The sequence below is a fragment of the Mixophyes fleayi genome, chromosome 3, assembly GCF_038048845.1.
Source record: "Mixophyes fleayi isolate aMixFle1 chromosome 3, aMixFle1.hap1, whole genome shotgun sequence".
Taxonomy (NCBI): Eukaryota; Metazoa; Chordata; class Amphibia; order Anura; family Limnodynastidae; genus Mixophyes; species Mixophyes fleayi.
This window is the reverse complement of record NC_134404.1, coordinates 244,856,877-244,873,379: the sequence shown is the minus strand read 5'-3', so window position 1 is coordinate 244,873,379 and position 16,503 is coordinate 244,856,877.

Sequence of the window (16,503 nt, the reverse complement as noted above, 5' to 3'; positions counted from 1 at the left end):
GGAGTAACAATGCATGTAAATTCAATGGCAAAAAGTATCATAATTAATACGGAAAACAAGAAATTGCCACATTCGCGCATGACGCAGGGTGACCCATGCGGAGGTAAAACCGGAAACCCCAGGGTGCCACCGCCAATCAGGCCCCCGGAGAAAAGAAATGGCAAAACCCTCCGCGCTCCCTTTCAACAAGGTAAGCAACGCAACGTCATGGGTCAGCCTTACTACATCGCACCGTCTAAGCCTAGAGCGCCACATCTGGTCTAACATACCGCTTAAAACACTTAGACCTCCATCTACCCAAAGCCATAATGCTCTGCTCAGACACACCTTCTTCTGCCGCTACCGTAGCTGCCCCTATCTTAAAGGAATGTGTCCCATAGTCCGCTGCACTCAAACCAAGCTTAACCACGCAACTTTTGAATACTGCTGAAAATTTAAACTTCGTAAGGGGAGAACTATCCCTATGTCTAAGCCAATTACCACCGAGAGCAGGAGACATAATTCTGTACAATCTTGTCAATTCTACTGGACAAACCGCTATATCCTGGTTCCGCTGCAAAGTGATCCACTTCCCTCTACCCAATGAGTCAGTCTTTGATCTATGAATTTTACAAGCAATACTCTCATCCTGAACCACAACATTTCTGGAAAGCAAGACCGAATCAACAGCCGTCCTAGATGAGGCTACCAACTCCCCTATTCTAAAAGCCCCGAAAAAAGCCATAACAAACGCCATCCGAAACAAGGCTGCCTCAAACTCATCCGTCGCCACCGCCGTGATAACATTCACCAAGTTCACTAACATTCTCTTATCAAAAGGTCTACGTTTATCTATTAATGGGGGGGAAATTCTAGCCCAACCTCTTAAAACCTTACGCACCAATGCCTGCTTGGTAACATCCCGACTACCTGTAATCTGCAGAAAAAACGAAATACCAGCCAAAGCGGACACCATATATGTTTTAGGTCTACCCGCCTGAAAACAATGCCACACAAACGCGAGCATGCGCTGTCGCCCCTTCTTACCTCGAGCCTCATCAGATCCACAAAAACCCTCCCAAGACGACCAAGCTTTCCGATATTTCTTCAACGTCCCAGGTGCAAGCGAACGCCTAGCAAGATTCTCTACGCCGGCCTTATAATCTGCCAGACAAAATCGGGGCATGAAACACCAGACACATCAGCATGCGGAGCTAACAAACGAAACTTATTCCAGTCAAACCTAGACAAAGCATCCGCAATCCCGTTATCTACCCCAGGTACATACCTTGCCCTGAAAGTGATGTTGAGAGTCAGACACCTAAAAACCAAATGTCTCAATAGCCTTAGAGCTGGCAGGGAGGTGGCCCTCTGATTATTAATAGCATGGACTACCCCCACATTGTCGCACCAAAAAGATATACTCCTATTATGCAGACAAACTCCCCCCAACTCAATAGCTACAATGATTGGGAACAACTCCAACAGCAAGAGATTCCTCCTTAGACCCTCCTGACGGCAAGTATCTGGCCAAGCTGCTGCACACCACTTCCCGTACAGGTAAGCCCCAAACCCGGAAGACCCAGCAGCATCTGTAAACAATTGCAACTCCACGGTATTGGCGCCAGGCAGGGGCCACAAACAAACTCCATTAAAGCTCTCTAAGAACAAACGCCACATAGCCAAATCATCCCTAATCTCTTTGGACATTCTCACAAAATGCTTTGCCTTTGTAACACCAACCGTAGCTCTCTCCAGCTTCCGACAAAACACCCTCCCCATGGGAATGACTCTACAGGCGAAATTAAAAAGACCAAGCAGTGACTGCACCTATCTCAACTGCACTTTACACTCACCCTGAACTGTATCAATTACTCCCCTCAACTTAGCGTCCTTCTCTGCTGGAAGCCTACAACAACCCGCCACCGTGTCAATCTCAATACCTAGGTATGACAACCTCACAGTCGGGCCTTCTGATTTGTCCGCTGCCACCGGAACTCCCACCACCCTAAACAACGCCTGAGCAGAAAACAACAAGTCCTGACACGCTGTTGCACCCGCTGGACCAATAAACAGAAAGTCATCAAGGTAGTGGGCCACACTCTGATGCCCCGAACCGGCCACCACACACCAGTGGAGAAAAGTGCTAAAACATTGAAAAAACGCACATGACACCGAACATCCCATAGGTAGACATTTATCCACGTAATACCCATCTGACAACCGAAAGCCCATGTACCGAAATGAAGAAGGATGCAGGGGCAACAACCTAAACGCAGATTCAATGTCCAATTTTGCTAACAGCGCACCCGCGCCACATCCCTGAACCAATGCCAATGCATCCACAAACGACTGGTAACCAACCGAACATTCAGACTGCGCAATCGCATCATTCACAGATGTACCCTGTGGGTGGGATAAATGCTGGATTAGCCGAAACTTCCCCACCTCCTTCTTTGGCACCACCCCCACCGAAGAAAGAACTAAATCCTGTACTGGGGGCACCGAAAAGGGGCCACACATTCTTCCACAAGACACCTCCTTACACACTTTCTCGTGCACTACCATCGGCAATTCCGTAGCTGATTTCAAATTCCGGGGCGTACCAGTCTGCACCACACCTGTCACCGGCAATATGAACCCAACATTGAAACCATTCCATAAAAACTCCGCAGCCCTCCTATCAGGGTACCAACCCAGCCATTTCCCAAGCTCAACCAATACAATGGGCGACGTCGCCTTACTGAGCAGCACCTCCAGTGGCGGGTCTATCGATAGCGGCGGGACCGCTCCTCCTGGGGCACTCTCTCCTTGGGTGACCCCCACTGCATGCCAAACATACATGACTGAATCAGCAGGACACACCTCTCTCACATTGGCCCCCATTAAAAGCGAAACACTTCCCTCGAAAGGGCTGACCAAACCGCACCGGGGGCTGCCTCTGTCTTGCCACACCCACGTCATTACCAGCCATCCTCAGCTGTGTCACATCTAACCACACCTCGACATCCTTACACCCGAAATCCATCAATGACATTCCACCCTGCTTCCTCCGGAAGGCCTCATCGTACCGCCTCCACATAATACCCCTGGATCGGGTAAACATTCCTTGTATTAAGTAAATGTACTTAATCGCGTTCATGTGCTCAGCTGGCCTGGTTTCAAGATAACATGCAGCAAAAACTAGGAAGCCCTCCAACCAACTCTGAAAGTTCCTGTATGCTTCCTCTCCCACGGCAAAGCGTGAACGTGCTGCCATTAAGCCATCCTTAGCCCTCTTTGTGATGGCAAACATGTCCACAAACCGACCAGCGTGTATCTTACTGTGCACACTGCTCCTGATATCACGGAGGACCGCTGTATTAGCACAGCACACAACATCACCTCCCGAGGTACCACTGTCCTCCCGAGGCTCCCCGCCTCCAACCTCCGCCCTACGGCGGGAACTATGCAATTTCCTCCTCAGGAGCCTCACCAACTTTGCGTCTGCACTGTCAGACCTGGCCGGAACCTCACTCTCCGACGCTGAAGAACTGAAATCGGAGCTAGAACCAGACCCCCCTGGCATGCTCACCGATTACACGGCCACCTCTTTCCACACTAGATGATGGGCCCAGCATGGCCGATGATGCGGCTTCCGCAGAAGAAGCACGCCCAGATCTCCGATCCGGTCTCACACGCCCCGGCAAACCTGCAGACGGGGGAACAGAAGAAGAACCCCCCGGCCTGGGACCCCCGGTTCCCACGCTCACCGGCAGTGCCAAACTCTGATGTCTAAAACTCTGGCTAGATGCCATTACCGCACCTGTCTGCTGACTCCGTGTACTTGGCATCGCCATGCAGGGAACAAGCCGAGGGCCCGCCGGGGAGGACGCTGGGCCCTGCCTCGAAACCGGCCCCCCAGTCATCAACCACACGTCACTATGCCCTAACAGCACTGACGGTGAGGAAACGGGAACCCGAGGACCCTCCGATCCTGCTGCCCCGAGGGTGACGGCCCCTGTGGAAGAAGCACTTGAGGTTACAACATTTCCCGGAAAGCCAAGACCAGATAAATACATCCCATAAGCCGATGGAGGGGGAAAATAAGTCGGGGAGAATCCCCAAGGTGGGTATGAGAAAGGAAAAGGAAAAACCGGAAACCCTTGGCCTTGTGGCCCCCTGTCCGATCTAACCCCTTGCCACTGTAAGGGGGACTGATGGAACCCTGTATCCGGCACCTGACCCGGCCCATATCTCAATGCCCATGGAGGATAAAACCCAGCCCCAGGGGGGGCAGACATCGCTGTGGGCCCTACAGCGGCCTCGGGGTTGCACCTAGGGGGAAAAGACATGTGACCCCCCGGATATGGAATGCCCGACCCAGACAAACAAACTGTAGTGAAACTCTGTGTAGTAGAAACTGCCGCACCTGTATGAGGAACATGTAAGGGAAAAGAAATGGGACTAGGGTATCGAGGAAAAGGGGGAGGGAATGCAGGGAAAGAAATCCCAGGAGGAAAGGATGCCCCAGGGGGAGCAGGGGGAGGGAAAGTAGGGAGGTGGAACTGTCATTGCTGGGATGGAGGAGAAAGGGAAACAAGAACGGGGCTGGATGTGAGAGGAGGGGGGGAAGGGGGTAGGGACACTCGCTGCTTGAGAGGGGGGACAGACCAGGGAACTTGCTGTGATTGCCTGGGGAAAAGCTGCAGCCGAAGATAGCTGACAGGCAGAAGATATGTGGGAAGGAGGGGGTTCTGACACTTCAATTTGTGAAACGGCAGAGCCTGCAGCATCTCCCCCCTCCGCACAAAGGACCACCGGGTCCCCGGCGGGGGGAGAATCAACAGAGACCCCCAATGCATTGGTGACAGTGGGAGGACTGGCTGGCGCTCCGGGAGCGCCCGCTACTAAGATGGCTGCTAGAACCTCCGCACCAAACTGCGCATGCGCAGCCAGGCGCGCGCGTCCATGTCCGCGCGCCCGCCGATACGCATGCGTGGATGCTTTTTCCGCCGCCGCGACGGCGGCAGAAGGACCCTGCCTAACAAGTACCAAGGAGGGGGAGGGATTGGAAACATCCTGCGGCGAGTCCCGAAGCTGGGCTCGCCGCTTAGAAAAGGGGGCAGAGAGAATGGCAGCCTCGACCAGGCGGTGGGGGGGACGCGGACACGCTTGGCCCGGAGCATGGTGGAACACAGGAACAGGGAGGGAGGTGGGGAAGAAAGGTAAAATGGCACTAATGGGACCCAGGGAAAGAAACTAAGGACAATGAAGGAATAGGTAAGGGGCCAGGGACAGAACCAGAGAAAACTAGATAAAATAAGGGAAAGAAAACACAGGCCCAGAATGACAAGGCACACTAGAATGAACAGCTATAAAAAACAGCAAAACACAGCATATAACAGTTATCAAAACAGTCTAAACAGTAAGGCACAGTATGATGCAGTGTAATAACAGGTCCTTTATAGCAATACTCACCAGGACAGCAGAGCAGATACTCACTCTAACAAATCTATCCGGCAAGAGGAGGTCACATCCTTTTCCTATATGTTATAAGCCTCCTCTGGAAAAACTAACCCCTCCCCTTCCGGCTCTACTGATTGGATAACTCAGGTTTCTACCACCACCCACCCAAATAAGTTAACTCCTGGTATGCCTGTACTTTTTTCTCTGCCTGCCTCCTCAGCGTTTATATCACCTCGGTCTCATTTAATCTAGAGATGAGCGGGCTCGGATATCTGAAATCCGAGCCCACCCGAACGTTGCCGATCCGAGCCGGATCCGAGACAGATCCAGGTATCCCCGCCAATTGCAAAACTGAAACTGAGGCTCTGAGTCATAATCCCGCTGTCGAATCTCGCGATACTCGGATCCTATAAATTCCCCGCTAGTCGCCGCCATCATCACTCGGGCATTGATCAGGGTAGAGGGAGGTTGTGTTAGGTGGTCCTCTGTCCTGCTATATCTCGTGCTGTGCTGTGCTGTGCTGTTCAGTTCTGTGCTGTGCTGTGCTGTGTTGTGCTGTTCAGTTCTGTGCTGTGCTGTGTTCTGCTCAGTCCAGTGGTGCTGTGTCCTGTGCTCTGTCCTTCTGAGTTCAGTGGTGCTGCTGGGTCCTGTGCTGTGTCCTGTTTAGTCCAGTGGTGCTGTGTCCTGTGCTCTGTCCTTCTAAGGGCATTGTTATTTCCCCATTATTCCCAAATTATAAAAATTACAAAAAAAGTTATAAAAAAATTTACAAAAAAAGTAATTATAAAAAAAATAAAAATAAAAATATCCCAAAACAATCCTGCAGTATAAGTCCATTGGTACTGCTATATTACAAAGTTCACTGATTCTGCAGTATAAGTCCAGTGGTACTGCTATATTACAAAGTTCACTGATTCTGCAGTATAAGTCCAGTGGTACTGCTATATTACAAAGTTCACTGATTCAGCAGTATAAGTCCAGTGGTACTGCTATATTACAAAGTTCACTGATTCAGCAGTATAAGTCCAGTGGTACTGCTATATTACAAAGTTCACTGATTCAGCAGTATAAGTCCAGTGGTACTGCTATATTACAAAGTTCACTGATTCTGCAGTATAAGTCCAGTGGTACTGATATATTACAAGGTTCACTGATTCAGCAGTATAAGTCAAGTGGTACTGCTCTATTACAAAGTTCACTGATTCAGCAGTATAAGTCCAGTGGTACTGCTATATTACAAAGTTCACTGATTCAGCAGTATAAGTCCAGTGGTACTGCTATTACAAAGTTCACTGATTCAGCAGTATAAGTCCAGTGGTACTCTCCTGTGCCGCATATAATTTTTAAAGGCTTTTGCCGAGTGTGTGTGGCTTAGGGGTACACTCTCTTGTGCTACATATAATGCAGAACAAAAATTTGGAGGATAAAGTAGGGAAAGATCAAGACCCACTTCCTCCTAATGCTGTAGCTGCTGCCACTAGTCATGACATAGATGATGAATCGCCATCAACGTCGTCTGACAAGCCCGATGCCCAATCTCCTAGTACAGGGCATGTTAAATCCAAAAAGCCCAAGTTCTCAAAAAGTAGCAAAAAGAGAAACTTAAAATCAACTGAGGAGAAACGTCAAGTTGGCAATATGCCATTTACGACATGTAGTGGCAAGGAACGGCTTAGGCCCTGGCCTGTGTTCATGACTAGTGGTCCAGCTTCATCCAAGGATCTAAGCCCTCCTCCCCCCCCCTACAAAAAATTTAAGAGAGTTATGCTGTCAGCAACAACAACAAAACAGCAAAGAACTCTGCCTTCTAAACAGATGACATCACAAATCCCCAAGGCGAGTCCAAGGGTGTTGGTGGTTGTGAAGCCTGACCTTCCCATCACTGTACGGGAAGAGGTGACTCCATCCAGCATTTGCAGCACACCCTCTGCATATGTTGGAAGAATCACCCACAGTGTAGATCCAGATTTGGATAATCAAGGTGTCAATGTTGTACACCGGGAGGAGGCTATTGATGTAGCTGCCGCTGTGGAGGAACTTGATGATGAGGATGGTGATGTGGTTATTGTAAATGAGGCACCAGGGCAGGGAAACAGCTGATGTCCATGGGATGAGAAAGCCCATCGTCATGCCTGGTCAGAAGACCAAAAAATGCACCTCTTCGGTCTGGAGTTATTTTTATCCAAATCCGGACAACCAATGTATGGCCATATGTAGCTTATGTAAAGTTCAAATAAGCAGGGGTAAGGATCTTGCCCACCTAGGGACATCCTCCCTTATACGTCACCTGAATAACCTTCATAGTTCAGTGGTTAGTTCAGGAACTGGGCCTAGGACCGTCATCAGTACAGGGACACCTAAATCCCTTGGTCCTGTTGGATACACACCACCAACACCCTCCTCATCAACTTCCTCCACGATCTCCATCAGATTTAGATCTGCAGGCCATGTCACCAGCCAGACTGAGTCCTCTTCTATACGGGATTCATCCGAGGAATCCTGCAGCGGTACGCCTACTACTGCCACTGCTGCTGTTGCTGCTGTTAGTCGGTCATCTTCCCAGAGGGGAAGTCGTAAGACCGCTACGTCTTTCAAAAAACAATTGACCGTCCAACAGTCATTTGCCATGACCGCAAAATACGATAGTAGTCACCCTATTGCAAAGCGTATAACTGCGGCTGTAACTGCTATGTTGGTGTTAGACGTGCGCCCGGTGTCCGCCATCAGTGGAGTGGGATTTAGAGGGTTGATGGAGGTATTGTGTCCCCGGTACCAAATCCCGTCGAGATTCCACTTCACTAGTCAGGCGATACCAAAGATGTACAGAGAAGTACGAGCAAGTGTCCTCAGTGCTCTTAAAAATGCGGTTGTACCCACTGTCCACTTAACCATGGACATGTGGACAAGTGGTTCTGGGCAAACGAAGGAATATATGACTGTGACAGCCCACTGGGAAGATGCATCCCCTTCCGCAGCAACAGCAGCAGCTGCATCAGTAACAGCATCTACCCAACGTCTGCAGGCTTTAATAAGAGGCACAACGCTGACAACCTATTAGAGAAAATGAGGGAAATTATTTCGCAGTGGCTTACCCCACTTAGACTGTCCTGGGGATTTGTGGTGTCAGACAACGCCAGTAACATTGTGAGGGCATTGCATATGGACAATTTCCAGCACGTCCAATGTTTTGTCCACACCGTTAATTTGGTGGTGCAGCATTACCTCAAGAGTGACAGGGGTGTGCAGGAGATGCTTGCGGTGGCCCGCAAAATTGCTGGACACTTTTGGCATTCTGCCAGTGCCTACCACAGGCTCGAGGCACATCAAAAAAGCCTGAACCTGCCCTGCCATCACCTCAAACAAGAGGTTGTAACGCGCTGGAACTCCACCCTCTATATGCTGCAGAGGATGGAGGAGCAGCAAAAGGCCATTCAGGCCTACACCGCCACCTACGACATAGGCAAAGGAGTGGGGATGCGCCTGAGTCAAGCGCAGTGGAGACTGATTTCCGTGTTGTGCAGGGTTCTCCAGCCGTTTGAACTTGCCACACGAGAAGTCAGTACCGACACTGCCAGCTTGAGTCAGGTGATTCCCCTGATCAGGCTGTTGCAGAAGCAACTGGAGAAAGTGAGGAAGGAGCTGGTAAACCATTGCGATTCAACCAAGCATGTAGCTCTTGTGGATGAAGCCCTTCGTACGCTTTGCCAGGATCCGCTGGTGATCACTATTTTAAAGGCAGAGGAATACATTCTGGCCACCGTTCTCGATCCTCGGTTTAAAGCGTATGTTTTGTCTCTGTTTCCGGCGGACACAAGTCTGCAGCGGTGCAAAGACCTGCTGGTCAGGAGATTGTCCTCTGAAGAGGACCGTGACATGCCAACAGCTCCACCCTCATTTTCTTCCACATCTGTGGCTGCGAGGAAAAAGCTCAGTTTTCCTTAAAGAGCCGCTGGCGGGGATGCTGATAACATCTGGGCCGGACTGAAGGACCTGCCAACCATTGCAGACATGTCTACTGTTGCTGCATTGGATGCTGTCACAATAGAAAAAATGGTGGCGAATTATTTTGCTGACACCATCCAAATAGACATGTCAGACAGTCCATATTGTTGCTGGCAGGAAAAAAAGGCAATTTGGAAGCCCCTGTACAAACTGGCTCTATTTTACCTGAGTTGTCCCCCTTCCAGTGTGTACTCGGAAAGAGTTTTTAGTGCAGCGGGGAACCTAGTCAGTGAGCGGCGAAGGAGGTTGCTTCCTCAGAACGTTGAAAAAATGATGTTCATAAAAATGAATTATCAATTCCTCAATCAAGTACAGCACTGCCCTCCAGATAGTACAGAGGGACCTGTGGTTGTGGAGTCCAGCGGGGACGAAATGATAATGTGTGAGGAGGAGGAAGTACACACTGTAGGGGGAGAGGAATCAGAGGTTGAGGATGAGGACGACATCTTGCCTCAGTAGAGCCTGTTTATTTTGTACAGGGAGAGATGAATAGCTTTTTTGGTGTGGGGGCCCAAACAAACCAATCATTTCAGCCACAGTTGTTTGGTAGGCCCTGTCGCTGAAATGATTGGTTTGTTAAAGTGTGCATGTCCTATTTCAACAACATAAGGGTGGGTGGGAGGGCCCAAGGACAATTCCATCTTGCAACTCATTTTTTTCTTTGCCAGCTCTTTTTGTGGGGGTCCAAACAAACCAATCATTTCAGCCACAGTTGTTTGGTAGGCCCTGTCGCTGAAATGATTGGTTTGTTAAAGTGTGCATGTCCTATTTCAACAACATAAGGGTGAGTGGGAGGGCCCAAGGACAATTCCATCTTGCAACTTTTTTTTTTCTTTGCCAGCTCTTTTTGTGGGGGTCCAAACAAACCAATCATTTCAGCCACAATTGTTTAGTAGGCCCTGTCGCTGAAATGATTGGTTTTTTAAAGTGTGCATGTCCTATTTCAACATCATAAGGGTGGGTGGGAGGGCCCAAGGACAATTACATCTTGCAACTCTTTTATTGCCATTATGTGACCATTCAACAGTCGTTTGCCATGAGCACAAAGTAAAACAAAATTAAAACAAATTCAACAAATTAAACCAAAAGTAAAATGCCCTGTCATAATCAAAAACAAGAGGTATTGACGTCCTTGAACTAATGTAGTGTTTATAAGTTAGAAACACTACACTTCAAAGCTTGAGCCTTTAATAGAAAAAGTCACTCTTCATTGCACGAATATTTGCAACAGCGAAAATTTTTGGGTTAACAAAGTCAACAAATAACACTTCGACCCTGTCTGTCTTTCACATACTTGATGGGATCTCAATGATGAATGCTCTGTACCATGGTCGTCTAAAACAAGAGGTATTGACGTGCTTAAACTACTGTGGTGTTTATAATTTAGAAACTCTACACTTGAAAGCTTGAGCCTTTAATAGAAAAGTCACTCTTCATTGCACGAATATTTGCAACAGCGACAAATTTTTGGGTTAACAAAGTCAACAAATAACACTTTGACCCTGTCTGTCTTTCACATACTTGATGGGATCTCAATGATGAATGCTCTGTACCATGGTCGTCTAAAACAAGAGGTATTGACGTGCTTGAACTACTGTGGTGTTTATAATTTAGAAACACTACACTTGAAAACTTGAGCCTTTAATAGAAAAAGTCACTCTTCATTGCACGAATATTTGCAACAGCGACAAATTTTTGGGTTAACAAAGTCAACAAATAACACTTTGACCCTGTCTGTCTTTCACATACTTGATGGGATCTCAATGATGAATGCTCTGTACCATGGTCGTCTAAAACAAGAGGTATTGACGTGCTTGAACTACTGTGGTGTTTATAATTTAGAAACACTACACTTGAAAGCTTGAGTATTTAATAGAAAAAGTCACTCTTCATTGCACGAATATTTGCAACAGCGACAATTTTTGGGTTAACAAAGTCAACAAATAACACTTCGACCCTGTCTGTCTTTCACATACTTGATGGGATCTCAATGAAGAATGCTCTGTACCATGGTCGTCTAAAACAAGAGTTATTGACGTGCTATAACTACTGTAGTTTTTATAAATTATAAACACTACACTTGAAAGTTGGAGGAGGTATTGTGGCCCGGGTACCAAATTGGGTACCGGGGCCACTCCACTATGCAGTCCAAATAGAGGCGCATCAGATATTAAACAACGTTGACTGTTGCTGCCAAATCATAAATTAATGAAAATGACCTGTCATCGTCAAAAACAAGAGGTATTGACACGCTCGAACTACACCCTGTATATGCTGCAGATGATGTAGGAGCAGGCAGCTGTGCAGTGGAATTCAGACCATTTGAAGGCAGAGGTATTGTGGCCCCGGTACCAAATTGTGTACCGGGACCACTGCACTATGCAGTTTAGAAAGCTACCTCGGTTAAACGTTTTGGACTAAAAACAATATTGTGAGGTGTGAGGTGTTCAGAATAGACTGGGAATTAGTGGAAATGATTGTTATTGAATGTTATTGAGGTTAATAATAGCGTAGGAGTGAAAATAAAAACAAAAACTTGTTTTTAACACTTTTTTTTTTTTTTTCAAAAAAAATCCGAATCCAAAACCTTAAATCCGAACCAAAACCTTTCGTCAAGTGTTTTGCGAAACAAATCTGAACCCAAAACCTCAAGAAAATCTGAATCCAAAACACAAAACATGAAACACCTAAAGTGGCCAGTGCACATCCCTAATTCAATCCCTCTGTTGTATTTCTATATATTCTAAAAACACATAAATTTGCTCTTTTTTGTTCCTACATTATTATTAACCTCAATAACACTATTTTCAACTCATTTGCAGTCAATTTTGACCACCTCACAGGTCACAATATTATTTTTATACACTTTTGGACAAATACTGCAGCGACCTGGCTGGATGGTAAACGACAGAGCAATGACTCAAACACACGGCAGTTCCTAGCACATCTAGGACACATTGGCACACAGCAGTGGAAGAAAAGAAAAGTGGTGCAAGATGGAATTGTCCTTGGATCATGAAACCAGTTATGGTTCATTTGATCGCTCCACCTGTTTCTTGGATAACTGAGGTAATTCTACAGCTAATACATGGCAATGAGCGCTGACCCCCCGGGATGCGTGCTTTTCTCACACCCACACCAATCTAGGGTGCCAGACAATGCACTAAAAAGAGCCATTGTAATTCCCAGCAAAAAGCGAGTTCATCAGTGAGCTTCGAATCAGCCCCAATTCCCACAAAGTTATAATTTAGTGGGTACCTTTTGATGTAAGGTGCAGATTACAAACACTTGATGAAACAGCAGCAAAATGGAAGGTAATACATATACACGTCTATTTAGACATCCATGCTTACATTACTTCTGCAAGCAACGTTGTTGTTTGTTAATAAAACTTGTCTTTTTACCATTCAAAAAAATTTAAAATAATTCTCCACCATTCTTTGGATGTTGATAGTTTATAGTAGGATCAGGTGGAGTTACAGCAGAGGTGTCACTAATTCTGGTCAATTCTTTTACAGTAGACAAGACCAGATGTCAAAATGTTGTGCTGAGTCATCTGCATCATCAATGGGTGCCTAAGATTTTTGCTAAGCACACAACAGTATTTAGCACATGTAGGTAACATTGGCACACAGCGGTATCTGAAAGGAAAAATGGTGCAAGATGGAATTGTCCTTGGGCTATCCCACCCACCCTTATGTTATGCTATGTTATCTTAAAAAGGACATGCACACTTTAACAAACCAAGTACTTCAGCCACAAAAGTGCCACTCAAAAAACAGGGTAACAATGGGCTTAAGGCACCTAAGGTAACAGTGCTGTTAATGAACTCTACTGTGGCAAGATGTTGTTGTCATCAGCCTCATCCTCACCCTCATCAGTGTGTACATCATCTTCACACATTATTAATTCATCACTGCTGGAATCAACCATTAAAGGACTGTCTGATGTGTATATTTCAATGCTGTTGTGACACATCACGTTTTTTGGTCAATTCATTTAGACCAGACCAGATGTCAAAATTTGGTGCTGAGTCATCTGCATCATCCCTGGGTAACTTGAGAAAGCTAAGTTTTTTCCTAACAGCAGTTGAGTGAGAAACTGAAGGAGGAGACGTCCTGTCACATAACACTTGAGCTGTCATCTATCTCACCAAGAGCTCCTTGCATCTCTTCAGATCTGGGTCAGTTTGATACAAAGCGAAGACATAGCTCTTAAACCGAGGATCAAGCACAGTCGTCAAAATGTAGTGATCCGATTTCAAGATTTTGATAACTCTTGGATCCTGGCTTTCACTCACCGGATCGCTGGTTCCTCTGGCTCAAGGTCTAGGGCTCTCTCTGCTCTGCCGGCGCCCATGCTGTGCCACGGCCATCCACCATCTTAGCTATATGCCTGCGCATGTGCAGACCTGAGGACTGGTAAAACCTTCTCCCACTCCTCATTGGTTGACTAATTGCCTCTCACACTTTAAGACACCCTCTGCTCTACTACCTTTGCCTGTTCTTGGTCCTCATTCCCCTGAGGTAACCAAGGAGTCCATTGCTCCTGGATCGTGTTACCTGCCTGCCGTGGAATCCCTCCTGTGCATTTGTGACTATACCGGTCAGCCGCAGATCTTTCCACGCTACCTTGTACCGCACCTGCAATCTGGACAAGTCTCTATTCCATGCCAGTGGCAATACCTGTCAGCCGCAGACCTCTCCACGCTAACTTGTATCTCACCTGCAATCTGGACAAGTCTCTACTCCATGCCAGTGGCAATACCTGTCAGCCGCAGACCTCTCCACGCTACCTTGTATCTCACCTGCAATCTGGACAAGTCTCTACTCCACGCCAGTGGTAATACCTGTCAGCCGCAGACCTCTCCACACTACCTTGTATCGCACCTGCAATCTGGACAAGTCTCTACTTCACGCCAGTGGTAATACCTGTCAGCCGCAGACCTCTCCACATTGCCTTGTATCACATCTGCAGTCTGGAGAAGTCTCTTGTCACGGGCACTAAGAGTTCTGCCCAGGATTCACCAGTTGATAATGCTTACCAGAGGGGCGGGGTTTACACAGCGGTCCTCTGGGCTGTAGGGTGAATAGTAGGAATGTATATAACAGCAGATGGAGTGAGAATGCCAATGGATTAGATGAGATTCAGTGACTTGCAGCTATACTGGTAGGAGAGTCAGCAACTTGCAGCTGTAGTGGAAAGGCAGGTCTCAACCAAGGAGAGCAGAGTGGACGTGAACAGGTGAAGGGAGGTAACGGGAGAGTCAGTGGTCTGTGGATAGCAAGTTGCACCACTGCTGTGATGAGAAGACTTGTCCAGGTGCAGGTAGGTAGTAGGAGAGTCAGTGGTCTCTGTATAGCAAGTTGTACCACTGCTGTGAAGGGAAGACTTGTCCATGTGCAGGTAGATAGTGGGAGAGTCAGTGGTCTGCGTATAGCAAGTTGTACCACTGCTGTGATGAGAAGACTTCTCCAGGTGCAGGTAGGTAGCGGGAGAGTCAGTGGTCTGCGTATAGCAAGTTGTACCACTGCTGTGAAGGGAAGACTTGTCCAGGTGCAGGTAGGTAGCGGGAGAGTCAGTGGTCTGCGTATTGCAAGTTGTACCACTGCTGTGAAGGGAAGACTTGTCCAGGTGCAGGTAGGTAGTGGAGGAGTCAGTGGTCTGCGGATAGCAAGTTGTACCACTGCGAGGAGGTGAGGACTTGTCCATGTGCGGATAAGTGGAGGAGTGATAAGAGTCTATAAATGTATAAACACAATTGGAGAGCAGAGGAGCCAGTCCCAAACAGATATGCAGCGTCACAGCTAATAGTATATAGCGTGTATGTATACCGCTGCTGAATAGAGAGGCTTGTCCAAAGCAGATATGCAGGATAACAGCTGATAGTCAATTACAAGTATGCATGCCGCTGCTGAGTAGAGAAGCTTGTTCAAACAGATATGCAGCATAACAGCTAATAGTCTATAGCGGGTATGGATACCGCTGCTGAGTAGAGAAGCTTGTCCAACGAGGATATGCAGGCACAGCAGGAGAACTGGGAGACTGTAGCGGGTATGGGAACCGCAGGTGAGCAGAGCAGGTAATCCAGCAGACAGCTGAAAACACGAGCAGGACACAGGAGTCAGTAGCGGGTATGGGAACCGCCGATGAGCAGAGCAGGTAATCCAGCAGGAAACTGAAGATACGAGCAGGACACAGGAGACACCTTCAGAGACTCACAGGGAATGAGACTCAAGATGAGGCAACGATACAATGAGCACAGGTGCCTTAAATAGGGAGAGGTGGTTGATCCACCAATTAGGTTAAAAGCAAAGGTCATAAGAGTTCATGGATCCTGCGCATGCGCAGTCCATCAAAATGGCGGATGGCTGCGGCTCAGGACAGGCGCCGGCAGGAAGGATAGAGAACCACGCACCAGCACAGAGGCACTCACGGTCCGGTGAGTGACATCTCTACTCCACGTTAGTGGTAATACCTCTCAGCCACAGACCTCTCCACGCTACCTTGTATTGCACCTGCCATCTGGACTTATATCTGTCTACCGCAGTACATTCTCCCAGTGTCCTATATTGTACCCGCTACCTGGATATCTGGCCTCTACGTCTGTGACGATATTCGCCAGCCTCTGGATCCCTCCTGTAATACTTACTTTTGCATCCGTCGTCTGTATTCCGATCTCCTCATCAGTAGTATAGCCATCTTCCGCAGTTCACCCATATACTACTTACCTTTGAACAGTCCATCTCCATATCCTACTTGTCAATGCGTTCATTATCTGCTGTTTACAGTACAGCTCCTACTCTCCAGAGACTTTCCTATTCTTTTAGTGTTCCTCCTACTACCCGGCTCAGGGAGGCACCTGACCCCATTGTGTATAGCTGTAACCTGTCAATTTACCATACTCCCTGGAGGGCCGCGACCTGCACAGTGGAAGCCGCTAAAACCCATACTCTCTTGCGGGAGTTCCTGGAGAAGACCAGCCGCTGTGTTAGATTCCGCGCCTCTGGTGAGCAGAAGTAAATTTTTGGTAAATTCTGGGTCGAGACTCCTAGTGACCGTGACACTGGTGAA